The 13,364-nt window shown below is 39.9% G+C and overlaps 1 protein-coding gene across 1 annotated transcript in view; it reads right to left on the reverse strand.

Annotated features, from left to right (window-relative positions):
- The window catches only part of XKR4 (XK related 4), a 262,353-nt gene that overhangs the window by 57,899 nt on the left and 191,090 nt on the right, over positions 1-13,364 (reverse strand). The gene's annotated exons all lie outside the window — the stretch shown is intronic.

Consider the following 13,364-nt stretch of genomic DNA (forward strand, 5'->3'; position numbering starts at 1 on the left):
GATGTGCCACAAAGGCACCGATGAAGTCTGTCTGTGCTGGAACGTGAGCTTTCAGGAGAGTAACAGATACTGAGCATGTTGGGGACAGTGGAGACAACCCAACAGGGGAGCAGCAAACTGGAGACTCTGCAGATCCTCGATGTCCCTCCCAGTGCCCTTGGCATGCTGGGCTGCCCTGTCTGGGTAGCTTGTCCTCTACAGACTCCCAGTGTGTGTGTCTCTCTATGGGGTCCTCTCTCCTGTTCTTGTATTCACTTTGCCCAGGAAAAAGGCACAGTAGCCTGTCTGACCCCTGCCTGTTAACCAGCCTGCTCTGCCCTCCCCTGGGGCTGGACTGGCAAGAACACCCATGTCAGGAAACTGTGTGAACAGTGTTCCTTTCAAGGACAATTGGGATCACAATTGGGATCACACACTTCCTGTCTGTACCCTCATTTAAAATCTCAAGCCTCTAACACATTTCTACACATTTTGTGGGTGGGGATGGGATCAGGGACGTGCATTTTAAATGACAGAAATGGCAAGAGAGGTTTAATAAAATCAGGTAAAATTCAAGATTATACAGACTCCTCCGCTGACACATTGAACATGTAGCTTCAGAGCTGTCGCTGGGAAGAAGTTACCGCACAAACCTATTGTTTAGCTACTGGCCTGTTCCAAGAACAGTGGCTATAAATGCCACTTGTACTTGAGGCTGAATTATACCTTTTTTCTTTTGGTCCTTTCTGCCGCCTCCCAGGTCAGCCATCCACCTTTTGTACATAGGGACAGTAATAGCTATAGGAAGTGGGAGGGTGGAGAGCGAGACATGGTCGTCCCATATGGTCCTGCCAAGACGCATGTTGTGGGAAATGCAAATCCCTCTTAGAAGTCGGGGGCAGAAGACAGGTTCCAATTCCATTCTGAATAAATCTTTTTCCTTGAGGTGGTCCAGTGCAGGGCAATAGCTCACTCATCCTAGAAAACCTTTATTGGCAATAGATGGAAAACAGGAAATACAATGCTTTCGTGCACTAAAATAATGCCATGATGCATAATAAAATTTTGAAACTGAAATACTATAATATTAGCAGGCAAGTAAACTTCCATAGAAATCTTACCATTTCTATAAAACCTCTAATGCACCAAAGCATTATTTTTCTCAGATTATAATATTCAAAGGCAATAAGAACCTAAAAAACTCTTTTGTGAAAGGGTCACCCAGGATGTCCATGCAATAAAATTACCAAATGTTTTATTTGATTTAAAAACTTTTAAAGTCTTCAGATTTCCACCCAGCCCTATTTCCTTACAACCCTATCTGTTCACTCATTTCTAGCTACTTCTTGTCTCCAGCTGATGGTTATGAATCTGATGCTGGATATGTTTTTCAGATCTTTATTTTAAAGATGAAGGCACAGAGAGGTAAGGTAATTTACTTAAGGCCACAGTGCCAATTAATGCCCAAGCAAAGATGAATATCCCATCCATCTTCCATCACTTCCACTGAGTGTTCTTTCATTGCAGGATGCTGCCTTGCCTCATTTTTGTAATCCAAGCAACACATAACAAAACTTAAAAAAAATAAATAAATAAAACCAGCCAGCTTGGCTCAGTGGTTGAGTGTCAACCTATGAACCAGGTACAGTGGTCAGCAAACTCATTAGTCAAAAGAGCCAAATATCAACAGCACAATGATTGAAATTTCTTTGGAGAGCCAGATTTTTAAAACTTAAATTTATAACGCCATTTCTTTAAAATAGACTCACTCAGGCCGGAGTATTTTGTGGAAGAGCTACACTCAAGGGGCCAAAGAGCCACATGTGGCTCGCAAATCGCAGTTTGCCGACCATGGAACCAGGAGGTCAGGGCTCGATTCCTGGTCAGGGCACATGCCCAGGGTGCGGGCTCGATTACCAGTGTGAGGCGTGCAGGAGACAGTCAATCAATGATTCTCTCCATCACTGATATTTCTATCTCCTTTCTTCCCTCTCCCTTCCTCTCTGAAATCAATAAAAATATTTTTTTTAAAATTTAATTATGATATATTTTTACATAGTATGCTATTTTGTCTGACATGAAAATTTGTAAAGGCATAAAACAATATCTCCAGAATGACAGCACAGACCAAATCTAAGAATATCTAAACAAGGACCTTAGCCACTGATAAGCTTTCATTTGCACCCTAATTTGACTGGGGGGTGCCCATGGAAGTCATCATCACCTTTCTGCAGCCCCCCGTGGGGTGACCAGCTGCACTGTGAACAGGTATGTGGTTCCACATCTCCTGGTGACTCCTTTGGTTATGGACAGCTCATTTTGGAGAGAAAGAGTGTTTCCAGGAGGGCGAGAAAGTTTTATTTTTCCCATCCTTTCAAAGTACACATACACCTGCTAGGATATCAAGAGCCTTTGTATGCACAAACCAGTTTTCTATCTGTAAAAAGACTACAAGGGTTGTAAGTAAAACTGGGAGATAGTTTAGTTTGGCCCGATTTCAAATGATGTTTTAGGGTATATATAGACCCCCCCAAAGAGGAAGTCACCTCGGAGTAGTTAGATCAGAACCCCTCAGGAAAGTTCACATTCTCGGAAGGGCGGGGGTTGAGGTCTTTGGGAGGTGCCTGGGATGAGTTGCAGCAGAGCCCATGCATCCTACAGAGAATCAGCTAAATCGGATCCGCTAACTGCGTCAGAATATCAAGGGGTGGGCCCGGGCAGCAAGGTTTTGCAAGATGTGCAATGAGACCTGGGGCTTCCTTAGATAACAGCTGACTATGATAATGGGACTTAAAATGTACACCCTGCTTAGGAGTGTGTGTGCATGTGCACGCGTTTGAGTGTGCATATGTGCATGTGTGTGTGTGCGTGTGTGCACCTGTGTGTGGTGGAGTGGAACAACAGGAAGGAGTTCGGAGGAGATAAAAAGAAAGTTGTGCTTCATTAACAGCCCAGCTCTGATAATGGCAAGGTCACAGCTCACTCACTGTACGGTATCGATTGCAGTTGATCCTTAGCCACCTCTTACTTTCAGGTCACATGTTTCCAAATCGGCTAAGCCATTTCAGACAGGGGACCGATTCAGTGTCAGTGCCCTGCTCAGCCAGGGGGTGGAGGTCTGTTGAGCACAGCTGAGGGGGACTCTGGCTTTCTCTGCACTGTTTTCTGAAAACCTTTCTATCGAGGTTACACAATAGAGACTAATTATTGCAGCAAAAAGTTTAGACTAACATGATCTGTGACATGCAGTGTCTGGTGAAGAATTTAAGTGAACACCACGCAATTCACCTCTTAAAAATGTTCAATTGCAATAAAGAGAATAATTGAGGTGAAAGTTAATTTTATTCTGAATTATCTAGAATATTGCCTTATTGCTCACTTTACATGTACAGACAGAATTAGATGAGCCAATTATAGGGAAATGGTGGGGAACTCTCAGTCCTCAAAATGAAAAGACAGCAATGGTGGGGGGGGGGAAGGAACATTTGTAATAATATGAACAATAAAAACTTATTAAAAAAAAAAAAGAAGAAGAAAAAAAAAAGAATTTGAAAATTTACCAACATTTCCTTCATCTTATCTTGTTTTAAGGGTATAATAGTCAAACCGCTCTCTGAAATACAAGGATGGCTATAAAATTATTGTCAGATGTTGAAAAGTATATTCAAAGAGATTTCGCAGTAAATGTTGTGCTTTTCTTATAAATGAAAATAACTCAGCCACTACAACAGTTGAGAAATCCAACGTGTACCTTCTTTAAAACATAGTTTTGGTTATTGAAGCATTGTTAAACTTCATCAAATTATTTTTAACAAACCCATGGCTGGGTGGTAACATGAACAGAGCAATGTGCACTCAGGATATATTTATTCTTCTTCAAAGAAATCACAACTGCGTGTTGTCAGTTCTATTTCACTCTCTCATGCGAAAGTCAATATCCGAGGGGGTGGCGCTGGCCGGAAGTACAGCTGGGAAGTGGGTGAAAGCTTTGCCTTCCACTGCGCTGCCCTTGTTCTCTCCACTCCCTGGGGAGCTCTGGTGACAGCCCTGTCTTTCCTCCAATCAGGCGATGCTCTCAAACTGACCCTCAATCACCTTGAGTGTTCCACAACACTGAGTTCATCCCTTGCAGTAGACCTTCCTCTGACCCTTTATCCCAACGAAACTGTTGCAGGGTATCTGCCTACCCAAATGATAAACCAGCGAGCATAAGATAAATCTGCTGTTGGTATTTTCCCCAACCAGCCATGCATGCATTTTCAAAAAAAAGGCCTTGGGTCCCACAAGAAATGAGTCTATTGAGTATATAAAAACTGTCAGCAGTAATTTCAGTGGGAAAATAATCTGTGAAGGGCAGTTTTCTCTGCTGCCCTTAAATTGTACCTCTGGGATGACTACACTGCACCTAGATGTGAGGTCCCGGATGGACCCAGCCACTTACAACCCCTCCTCGCTGGGTCTTTGTCCTCAGCTCTTGCTTCATCCTGCTCAGTGTGCTGAGTGACCACTTTGGAGCAGTGAGGTCCAGACCACAATCCCCTCAGTAACCTTCCCTGGTTACCAATCACCAAGCAGATGAGCTCTGTTTTCTGGACATCCTGTGGGCCGGGTTTGTCCTGCCTTCCTGGCCTCTTGTTTGGTTACACTCGGGAGCTCTCATGGCATCACAGGGCAAGGTAGTGTGTGGCTGCCTTGATCTGCCCAGACCACCAAAGTTTCTTCCATATTAGCAATAAGGTGGTTTCGCTTTATTATTCAGGTGCTCACTGGAGTAGCACTTTTAATTTCCTCTAAGAGTATTTTCTCTGCATTCACAACTGGCCAAGAGGACTAACTTTCAGCCTATCTCAGCTTTTGACCTGCCTTCCTCATTAAGCTTAGTCATTTCTAGCTTTTGATTTAAAGTGAGAGACATATGACTCTTCCTTTAAAAAATATATACATATATAGTACACACACACACACACACACACACACACACACAGATATATATTTGTATTGATTTCAGAGAGGAAGGAGGAAGGGAGAGGGATAGAAAGATATAAACATCAATGATGAGAGAGAATCATCAATCGGCTGCCTCCTGTAAGCCCCCAACTGGGGAGAGAGTCTGCAATGCAACCTGGGCATGTGCCCTGACTGGGAATCAAACTTCGACCTCCTGGTTCATAGGCTGATGCTCAACCACTGAGCCACTATGGCTGATCATGACTCTTCCTTTTAGTTGAATATTTTGAGGTCTTAGTAGAATTGGCCTGATGTCTATATTTGTTGTATCTCAGGAAATAGGGAAGCCCACGGAGGGGTGGAGAGTCATGAGAATGGCTGGTAGTCAGAATACATACAATATTTATCCATTAAATTCACTGTCATATATGGGCATGGTTTATGGTGCCCCCAAAATATTATAATAGTAACATCAGAGATAACTGACCATAGTTCACCATCTTCTCTAATAAAAGAGAATCATGCAAATTGACTGTACCTTCACTATACCCACAAGTCATGCCAATCAGGATGAGTATGCAAATTAATCAAACCAAGATGGCAGCTAATTTGCATACCCAGACCAGAGCAAAGACTGAAGACAGTGTAGAAAGAAGCCAAGCACTTCAGAGAAGCATGCAAGCAGGACAGTGGAGAAGGCAGGGAAGCAGGCAGGGTGGGGAGAAGGGAGAGAAGTGGGCATGGCTGCAGAGAAGGGAGGGAAGCAGGTGGAGCAGCGGAGACCACAGGAGGAAGCCCTATTGCAGGAATCTTCCTGCAAGGATCCTCTAGTAACAAATATAATACAAGTAAAATGTTTAAAATATTGCAAGAAATATCAACATGTGACACAGGGACATGAAGTGAGCAAATGCTGCTGGGAAATGGCACTGACTGACTTTCTCCACACAAGGTGACCACATACCTGCAACTTGTGTGAAAAAACCCCACACAGTATCTGTGAAGCACAACAAAAGAATGCATGCCTGTATTTTGTTCCGGAAGCCCCAGTGGACTGAGATAGTCTGCTATCTTTTTTAATCCTCACTGGGCCAGAAATGCATTGTTCTGCACACAAGACAGAAGAAGGTCAAGGTGCTGACTAGGGAATTACTCAGGTAGATTCATGGGTACAATCTCAAGATTTGAGAAAAATCTAGTTCTCATTTATTTACCTGGAAAAAGAAGGCATCTCTAGTTTATGGTTTAAGATGGAATTTCTTTGAAGAGAATGTTGATTATTACCCATATCCTTTAAAAGGAAAGCTTTGAATATCCATTTGAAACTAGTGACCGGCTTGCTGATGTCCAACCATGACTTCCTTTCCAAGGACAGTGTCATCTACAATGGGGTTGATGACTGCGGAGGGCAAAGAGCAAGCCAATGGCTCCAAGGCTTCCATGTATCAGAAAATAACACATTTTCTGAATTTGTTATCAAGAAAAGTTTCAAACAGAACAAAAGTGGAAAGATTAATATGAGCCTGCGTATATTCATCACATAATTTCATCTGCTAGTCTGCCTTCCTTTCTTTTCATTTTTTTTCCTTAAGAAGTATATTCCATGCATTTGCCATTCCAGCCTTACTTCAGAAGAAACACAAAACTAGTTATGCTTTAGAAAGCCCAGGTTTTAGAATGTCCTGCTTGATTCATTATGATGTTATGTAACTTGATTACCTTGTTGTTCTTTTCAGGAGAGGAAGTGGAGTTATGTCCTTCAGAATGCTTCATTTTAGGAGATACACAATGTCTTGTCCCACTCTGTGATGCTACATTATGAAGTTTTCTATCAAGCTATTACCACATGATTTTATTCATTAATGGGCCTTGCTAAACCTGTTATTTTCTTTGGCATTTCAAACTAATGATTTTCTTATAATTCTTTCATTCTTTCCAATTTATTAACTGAAATTCTTTTTGAACAGGCACCTCATATTTCTTATTTTTAATTGGCAACTTTGGAGTAAAATGTTGGGATCTAAGTTATTTCTAAAGTGTTTAATAATCTTTTCCCCCTTTTGGGCTTTAAAAATATGTGCATAACAATTCAAACATAACTTTAAAATAGATTAATGCATTTCAATCAATTGCAGTTGTTATCTTAATTAAAATTGTTCCATCTTTAGCAATGAAAGTCTGTTCATGTTGGCTTAGGTTTCCTTTTAGTATGAGCTTTGAGTCTTTGGTAGCATTTTTGCTTTTCTGGGACAACAAGATATTCCAGGTTCATATTGTATATTTCCTCCCCTAGACTGGGAATCAGCCTTTCCTTCAAAGAATTCCCTCCAGTAACAAATGGTATTTAGAATTGGCAGTCTGGGCTCTTCATGTAGTGACTGCAGTTTTTCATTTCTTCTATTCCTTTTTAGTGGACATATGTGTGAATTATATATTTTGGAAAAAAATCATGAGCTCACACTGTTGTGTTAAATATAAATTAGAAATAATAGCTTTTACTTTTCTTTTCTTTTATATTTATAAACTTTTCTTTTATACCAATAATATTGGTTTCTAACACCATTAATGTAATTACTTTATTTATCATTGCACATCATATGTAGGATAGTTTCAAAATGATTGGCATTAATATTACACGGTTTGACTGCTTACAGTTCAGATTTCTTTGTAGCTCTATTTTTCTTTAGAATATGATCACTAAGTTAGCTTAGCCCAAATATTGTTTTAAGGACATCTAAATTAAGTCTTTTCTTTGTAGTTATGTTATTAACCTTGCCTACAGGTAGATTCATTTATATACTCATTTTTAATTTTTGGCATTTTTATGTTACTTCCAAAATCAAAGTTATAGGTGAGGCAAAAGTAGATTTAAAATTGTTCATGTGGAAAATAATACAATAATAAATAGATAATACTATAAGAATAAACTGTTTTACATACTTAGCTATACATTTACTTTTGCCCTACACTGTATATTACAAAATATAGTTAGAGACACCCTTTCATTCCTGTCCCTTCCATCCTATTCTTTCCTATTTTCATTAATTTTGGTTCTCCTTTTTACTGTTTCCTTTTGCAAAAATGAGAGAGATTTTTCCTTATATAAAAGGCTATCTACTAAAATACTTCTTTAAGATTTTAATTTTTAACAGTATATCTTGAAAATTGCTCCAACTAGAACATAGATTTCATTCTCTTTTCCGTTTGAAGCTAAATTATGCTTCATCGTGAGACTATATTCTAATTTATTCAACCAGTGTCTTATTGATGGACATTTGGGGCTAATTCTAATTTTTGTTATTATGGTTCATGTTGTAATGAATAAACTTGTTAAATATTTCATATTTTGGAGCCATAACTTCCTGGTAGATTCTACGAAGTGGGGTTGCAGGGACAAGGACAAATGCAAGGGCAAACTTTGTTAGGTATTGTCCCGCTCCAGTCCACAGAGTTGTATCCTTGTGTGGCCGCCATCAACTGCCCGGGGGCTCCTGTTTCTCCACAGCTGCCCCAACGGACAAAACTGTCACACGTGTGGATTTTGTTAATGTTATAGGAAAGCAATGACATCTCAGCGCAATTGCTCCTACCGTCAGGGAGGCAAACCACTTTTGCGTGTTTTATATGCCCACAGAGAATGTTGTCAAACTTACGGTTATTTTTAGAGTAAAGCACTTAATCAAACTCACCATGTAACCTGCCAGTTTGAGAAGTCAAATTTATTTTTAGGTTTAAAAATGTGGTAACAGGGAAAGAAAAAGATGGGGATGATTTACAAATCTCCCCCCTCTAATATATTGGGGGGCTACCTCAGATAATTAAATGCCACCAGCAATGACAAAGGAGCCAACTTATTGTCATGGTCACCACCATGGCCCTGGGGAAGCAACCAGCTCCAGGTGGTTTAGGGCCAGAAGTTGGCAAATGAAGAATAGACGAGAGAGCAAAATACCATTTTGCAAATTACCATAGGAGATAACATCTAGCATTGATTTCTACCCCCTCACATGTATTGTGTATTTGTGTTCCTTATTTACTACTTGCCTGTTGATTTATTCCATTTTCCTTTGAAATTTTATATTAAAATGCACTTCTTCCAATATATTTTCTGATGGCTTCCATGAGACAAACAGTACAAATTAAACTGATTCAAACATGGGTTCTAATGTAAGGAGAAAGTTCCAAGGACTCACTGCTATAGCTGTTGATAATATGGAGAGTCTCCTCCATGTTAAGGAAAAGTTGGTGTAAAGTATAATGTATGTAGATGGGACAAAAATGCAGGGCTTACTTTGTGAATTCTCAAATGTGACAGCAAATGACACAGGACAAAGTTGAATTTCTTTTTGACATTAAACTTATATTTATTATTAAGGCCCTATATTGCTAACCATAAACTTTAGGTTAAAATTGACAAATTATGGCAATAACCTAACTGCCTCTTTTTTGTGTATGTGTGCACGACTTACAAAAACATCACTAGAAGCTTAAGGCCAAGAAGTTAACTGAGGAAAGAAGTAGATTTTCTTTTTGTTTTTAAATATATATCAGCCTGAAGCCTCCACATGCTCACAAATGAGTTGTTGGATTTATCTCTTGACCGATGGGCAACCTTACTGGAAACTGAGATAACTGGAGACCCATGTTTCCATTTGTCAAAAATAGGTTCTTTCCCTTAGCATTTTCCCCTGGGACCAAGGGTTACCACAGAGGCCCCTGTGCAGCTTGCACATAACAATTAGAACATAGAAACCAGCCCATGGCAGGGACTTTGACGGTGAGCCTTGGGTCATACAGAAACAAGGAGAGGTATCAGATGTATGGGTTCTAGCAGGCACTGGAAACCCGAGGACATAAAAGTGTTTCCAAGTAACAGAAAATATAAGTAACTAAGCAGAGATGGGAGTGGTTCTGCAGGGACTTAAAGATAGGTTTACAACTTCACTTTATTTCAGCAGATATTTAAGAAGTACCAGGACTTGCCCTAACTGGTTTGGCTCATTGGATAGAGCTTCAGCCTGTGGACTCAAGGGTCCCAGGTTCGATGCTGGTCAAGGGCATGCACCTTGGTTGTGGGCATATCCCCAGTGGGGAGTATGCAGGAGGCAGCTAATCGATGTTTCTCTCTCATCGATATTTCTAACTCTTTATCCCTCTTTCTTCCTCTCTGTAAAAAATCAATTAAAAATATATATAAAGAAGCTTTATTCCAGCTGGATACAGCCATGTAGATGGGGCTTTCTTCCCCACTGATCCCCTGATTGCAAAGACATAGCTGGTTGAAAATACTGGGCCCTGATCTCCCTGCCCCATAGGACAGATGTTCTATGCTGGGAGGGACAAGTGGAGAAGACTGGAGTCTACTATCTCTACCCAGAACTCCAATAACATAGCAGGGGTTTTGTGCTGAGAAAAGTAGGTTGCTGACTGTAGTCCCAGCTTGGTTCAGTGACTATACTTAGGGGGTGTGAAAAGGTGACACAAGTGGAGCCATTTTAAAATGGAGCAAGAATAGCCATTACTCAAGAACTGCCTTGCATGTCTTGTTCTTGATCTGGGCAAAATAACCTTTAGACCGGGCCCTAGCAACATTGTCTTACAAAACAATTGCAAGGTCAACAGGAAAAGCAGACATCTTCACCCCAATGACTATTGATTATGGACATTCTTCCATAGAATCAGTAACCAGTCATCTATAGCCAAAGAGTAATACAGCTTGTCAGTACCAATAGAAATTTATTCTATTCATATAATTATTCTCTTTCGATTCTCATAAAAACTCCTTGACTTCACCCTGTAATTAAGACACTATTTGGGTTTCTGCCTGAATCTGTGCTACTCAAATTGCAATTCTTTTTTTTTTTTTTTTTTTTATCTCAAATAAATGCTGGTTGCTTCTCATTTTGGCCTTTTATTTTTAGGTGAATAGGGGAGAGGTAGGACTTAAAAACAGAATGAGTACTTCAGTGTATTTGCCTAAAAGGGATCAATTTTATTTGAAATGGAGTATACAGAAGTTCATGCTTAAGGGCATTGCCAAAAACAATGGAGAGCTAAATGGTGAGCAATTAAGGTGATCTATGACACTTTATAAAAAGAGTGAAATGATAGATCATCTAGAAGTTTAACTGAGAGAAGGAAGAAAAGAGACATCCGGAAAAGAGCCCTCCTGGGATCAGAGCAGCCTCAGGATTGACAACGTCCTGTTCCTTCAAAGGGGTACAATTTTTAAAAAATTATATATTTTATTGTTTTTTTACAGCGAGTAAGAGAGGGATAGAGAGTTAGAAACATCCATCAGCTGCCTCCTGCAACACCCCTTACTGGGAATGTGCGGGCAACCAAGATACATTACCTTGACCGGAATCGAACCTGGGACCTTTCATTCCGCAGGCTGATGCTCTATCCACTGAGCCAAACCGGTTTCAGCAAAGGGGTACAATTTTAATTAGATCAGACCATGGACAATTTATGCCACAGAGTATTATCAGAAATTAGTAGCCCTGAGCACAAATCTGTGCGCCAGTAGCGCGCTGTAGTCCTCCAATAGTTCTCTGCCCACTGCCCCACCCTCCTGTAGCTCCCCCCATCCTCCTCCTTCCCTTCATAGCTTGCTGCCCTACCCACTCCTGTAGCTCTCCACCATCCATTTGTAGCTCACTGCCCCACCCTCCTGCTGATCCGTGATCCAGTCATTACACTTCACAGCATAACAACCATTTCCATATTACATCTTTATTATATAGGATGATGGAGCAATCAGTGAGTAATTAGTGGAGTCTAATGGCCAGGTGTGATACTAACAGAGACAGACCAGGTAGAAGCCTAAGTGAAGATGAGGGAAAGAGACAGAATCCAGCAAAAGCACTGGCAAATTAAGACCAAGATTTCAAGTTGCTGTAACTTCATACGACATTTCATGTGATGTATTATGTTGTTAATAGGTATTTACTAAATGGTATGTATTAAATCTGGATTATTTATTTTTTTTTTAGGAGGGAGGGACTAGAAAATATAATACATGTTATAATAAAGTTTTTTTTTTCTTAGAAAGGAATTGAAAAATTGTTTAAAAACAAAATAAAGTAAATGTGTTAAAAGGACAAAACCCATTGGTTTAAAATAAGGTATATTGATTCCACTGGTTTGTACTTTCACTTCTCATTGTGAAATATAGGGTTCCAGAAGTTATTTTTAATTTATTTTTTCAGAAGTTATTTTTAAAAAAAATTATTAGTTCCATATTTGTCTCATCTTTGCTTCTACATCCCATGATATATTAAAGCCAAATTGCCAGAGGGGCAGCATAATTGGAATCGCCTTCATTTCCATTTTGGCACTAATGGGTGGGACTCATCAGTACAGAAAACTTTTTATTGACCACAATTTAAAAAGTGAGCACACATATTGCAAAGATGTCAATCTGCCTGGCCATTATTTAAATGAATGCCTTTTTGTTTAGCTGTATACAGGCCATTAGATGGGATTTTTACAAAAACGCTTTAATCAGTTCTTTTGTGAGGTGTGCTAATAGGCTACTGGAGACAACCAGCCACGAGAAAAATCAGGGCCATGACTCCCTTCGGAGGTACTGTCAAGCGTCCCTGCCTCATGTGTGAAGGTCATGCATGGGGTGGGCTCTCTGGGGCCAGCTCAGAGGAAGCTCAGTGACCTTGAAACACAGTGATGCAATACATACCCTAATCCCAGGAAGTGATCTTTATGGATTTGAACGTTACTAAATTTAGCATCCTCAGTGCTTAAGTTGTTGATTATTTGTTTTTCTGTAGTTCTATATAATGGATAAGCATTTTGATGTCTTGACATTTCATTAAGCATAGGTGTAGACAGTATTTGCTCTGATTTCAGAATCTCTTTAAATATACGTTGGATAGCCCTGGCCAGTGCGGCTAAGTTGGTTGGACATCTGTATGCCACAAAAGGTTTTCGATTCTATTCCTGGTGAGGGCACGTGCCCCATTTGCGGGCTTGATCCACATTAGGGGACATGCAGGAGGCAGCTGATCAATGTTCCACTCTCACATCGATGTTTCTCTTTCTCTCTCCATCTCCCTTCCTCTCTCTGTAAAATCAATAAAAATATTTTTAAATAGTCTTCGGATAAAGTGGTTTAAAAAATTTTTAAAATATTGTACATATGCAATATCTAAGCAACTGACTGAGGAAAACAAAGGCAGCACACAGAATGTGAAGGCATAATTTGTTTCTATCACATTCCTAGTTCTTTTTGGATTCCTTTTGTTGGTACAATGTAATGCCTCTCCTATTGTTTTTTTCTAATGAGATAGGCACACTATGTACAGCAGTAAGGCTGTGTACTTTCTAAATAGTCAAACTAAAAATGGACCATTTCCTTTAAAGAAATATACTAGTATACATCAAAGATAGACATTGATTTTTCAAACATGTTTCTAAAG

The sequence above is a fragment of the Pipistrellus hanaki genome (genome assembly GCF_964339955.1).
Source record: "Pipistrellus hanaki genome assembly, chromosome: 17".
NCBI lineage: Eukaryota > Metazoa > Chordata > Mammalia > Chiroptera > Vespertilionidae > Pipistrellus > Pipistrellus hanaki.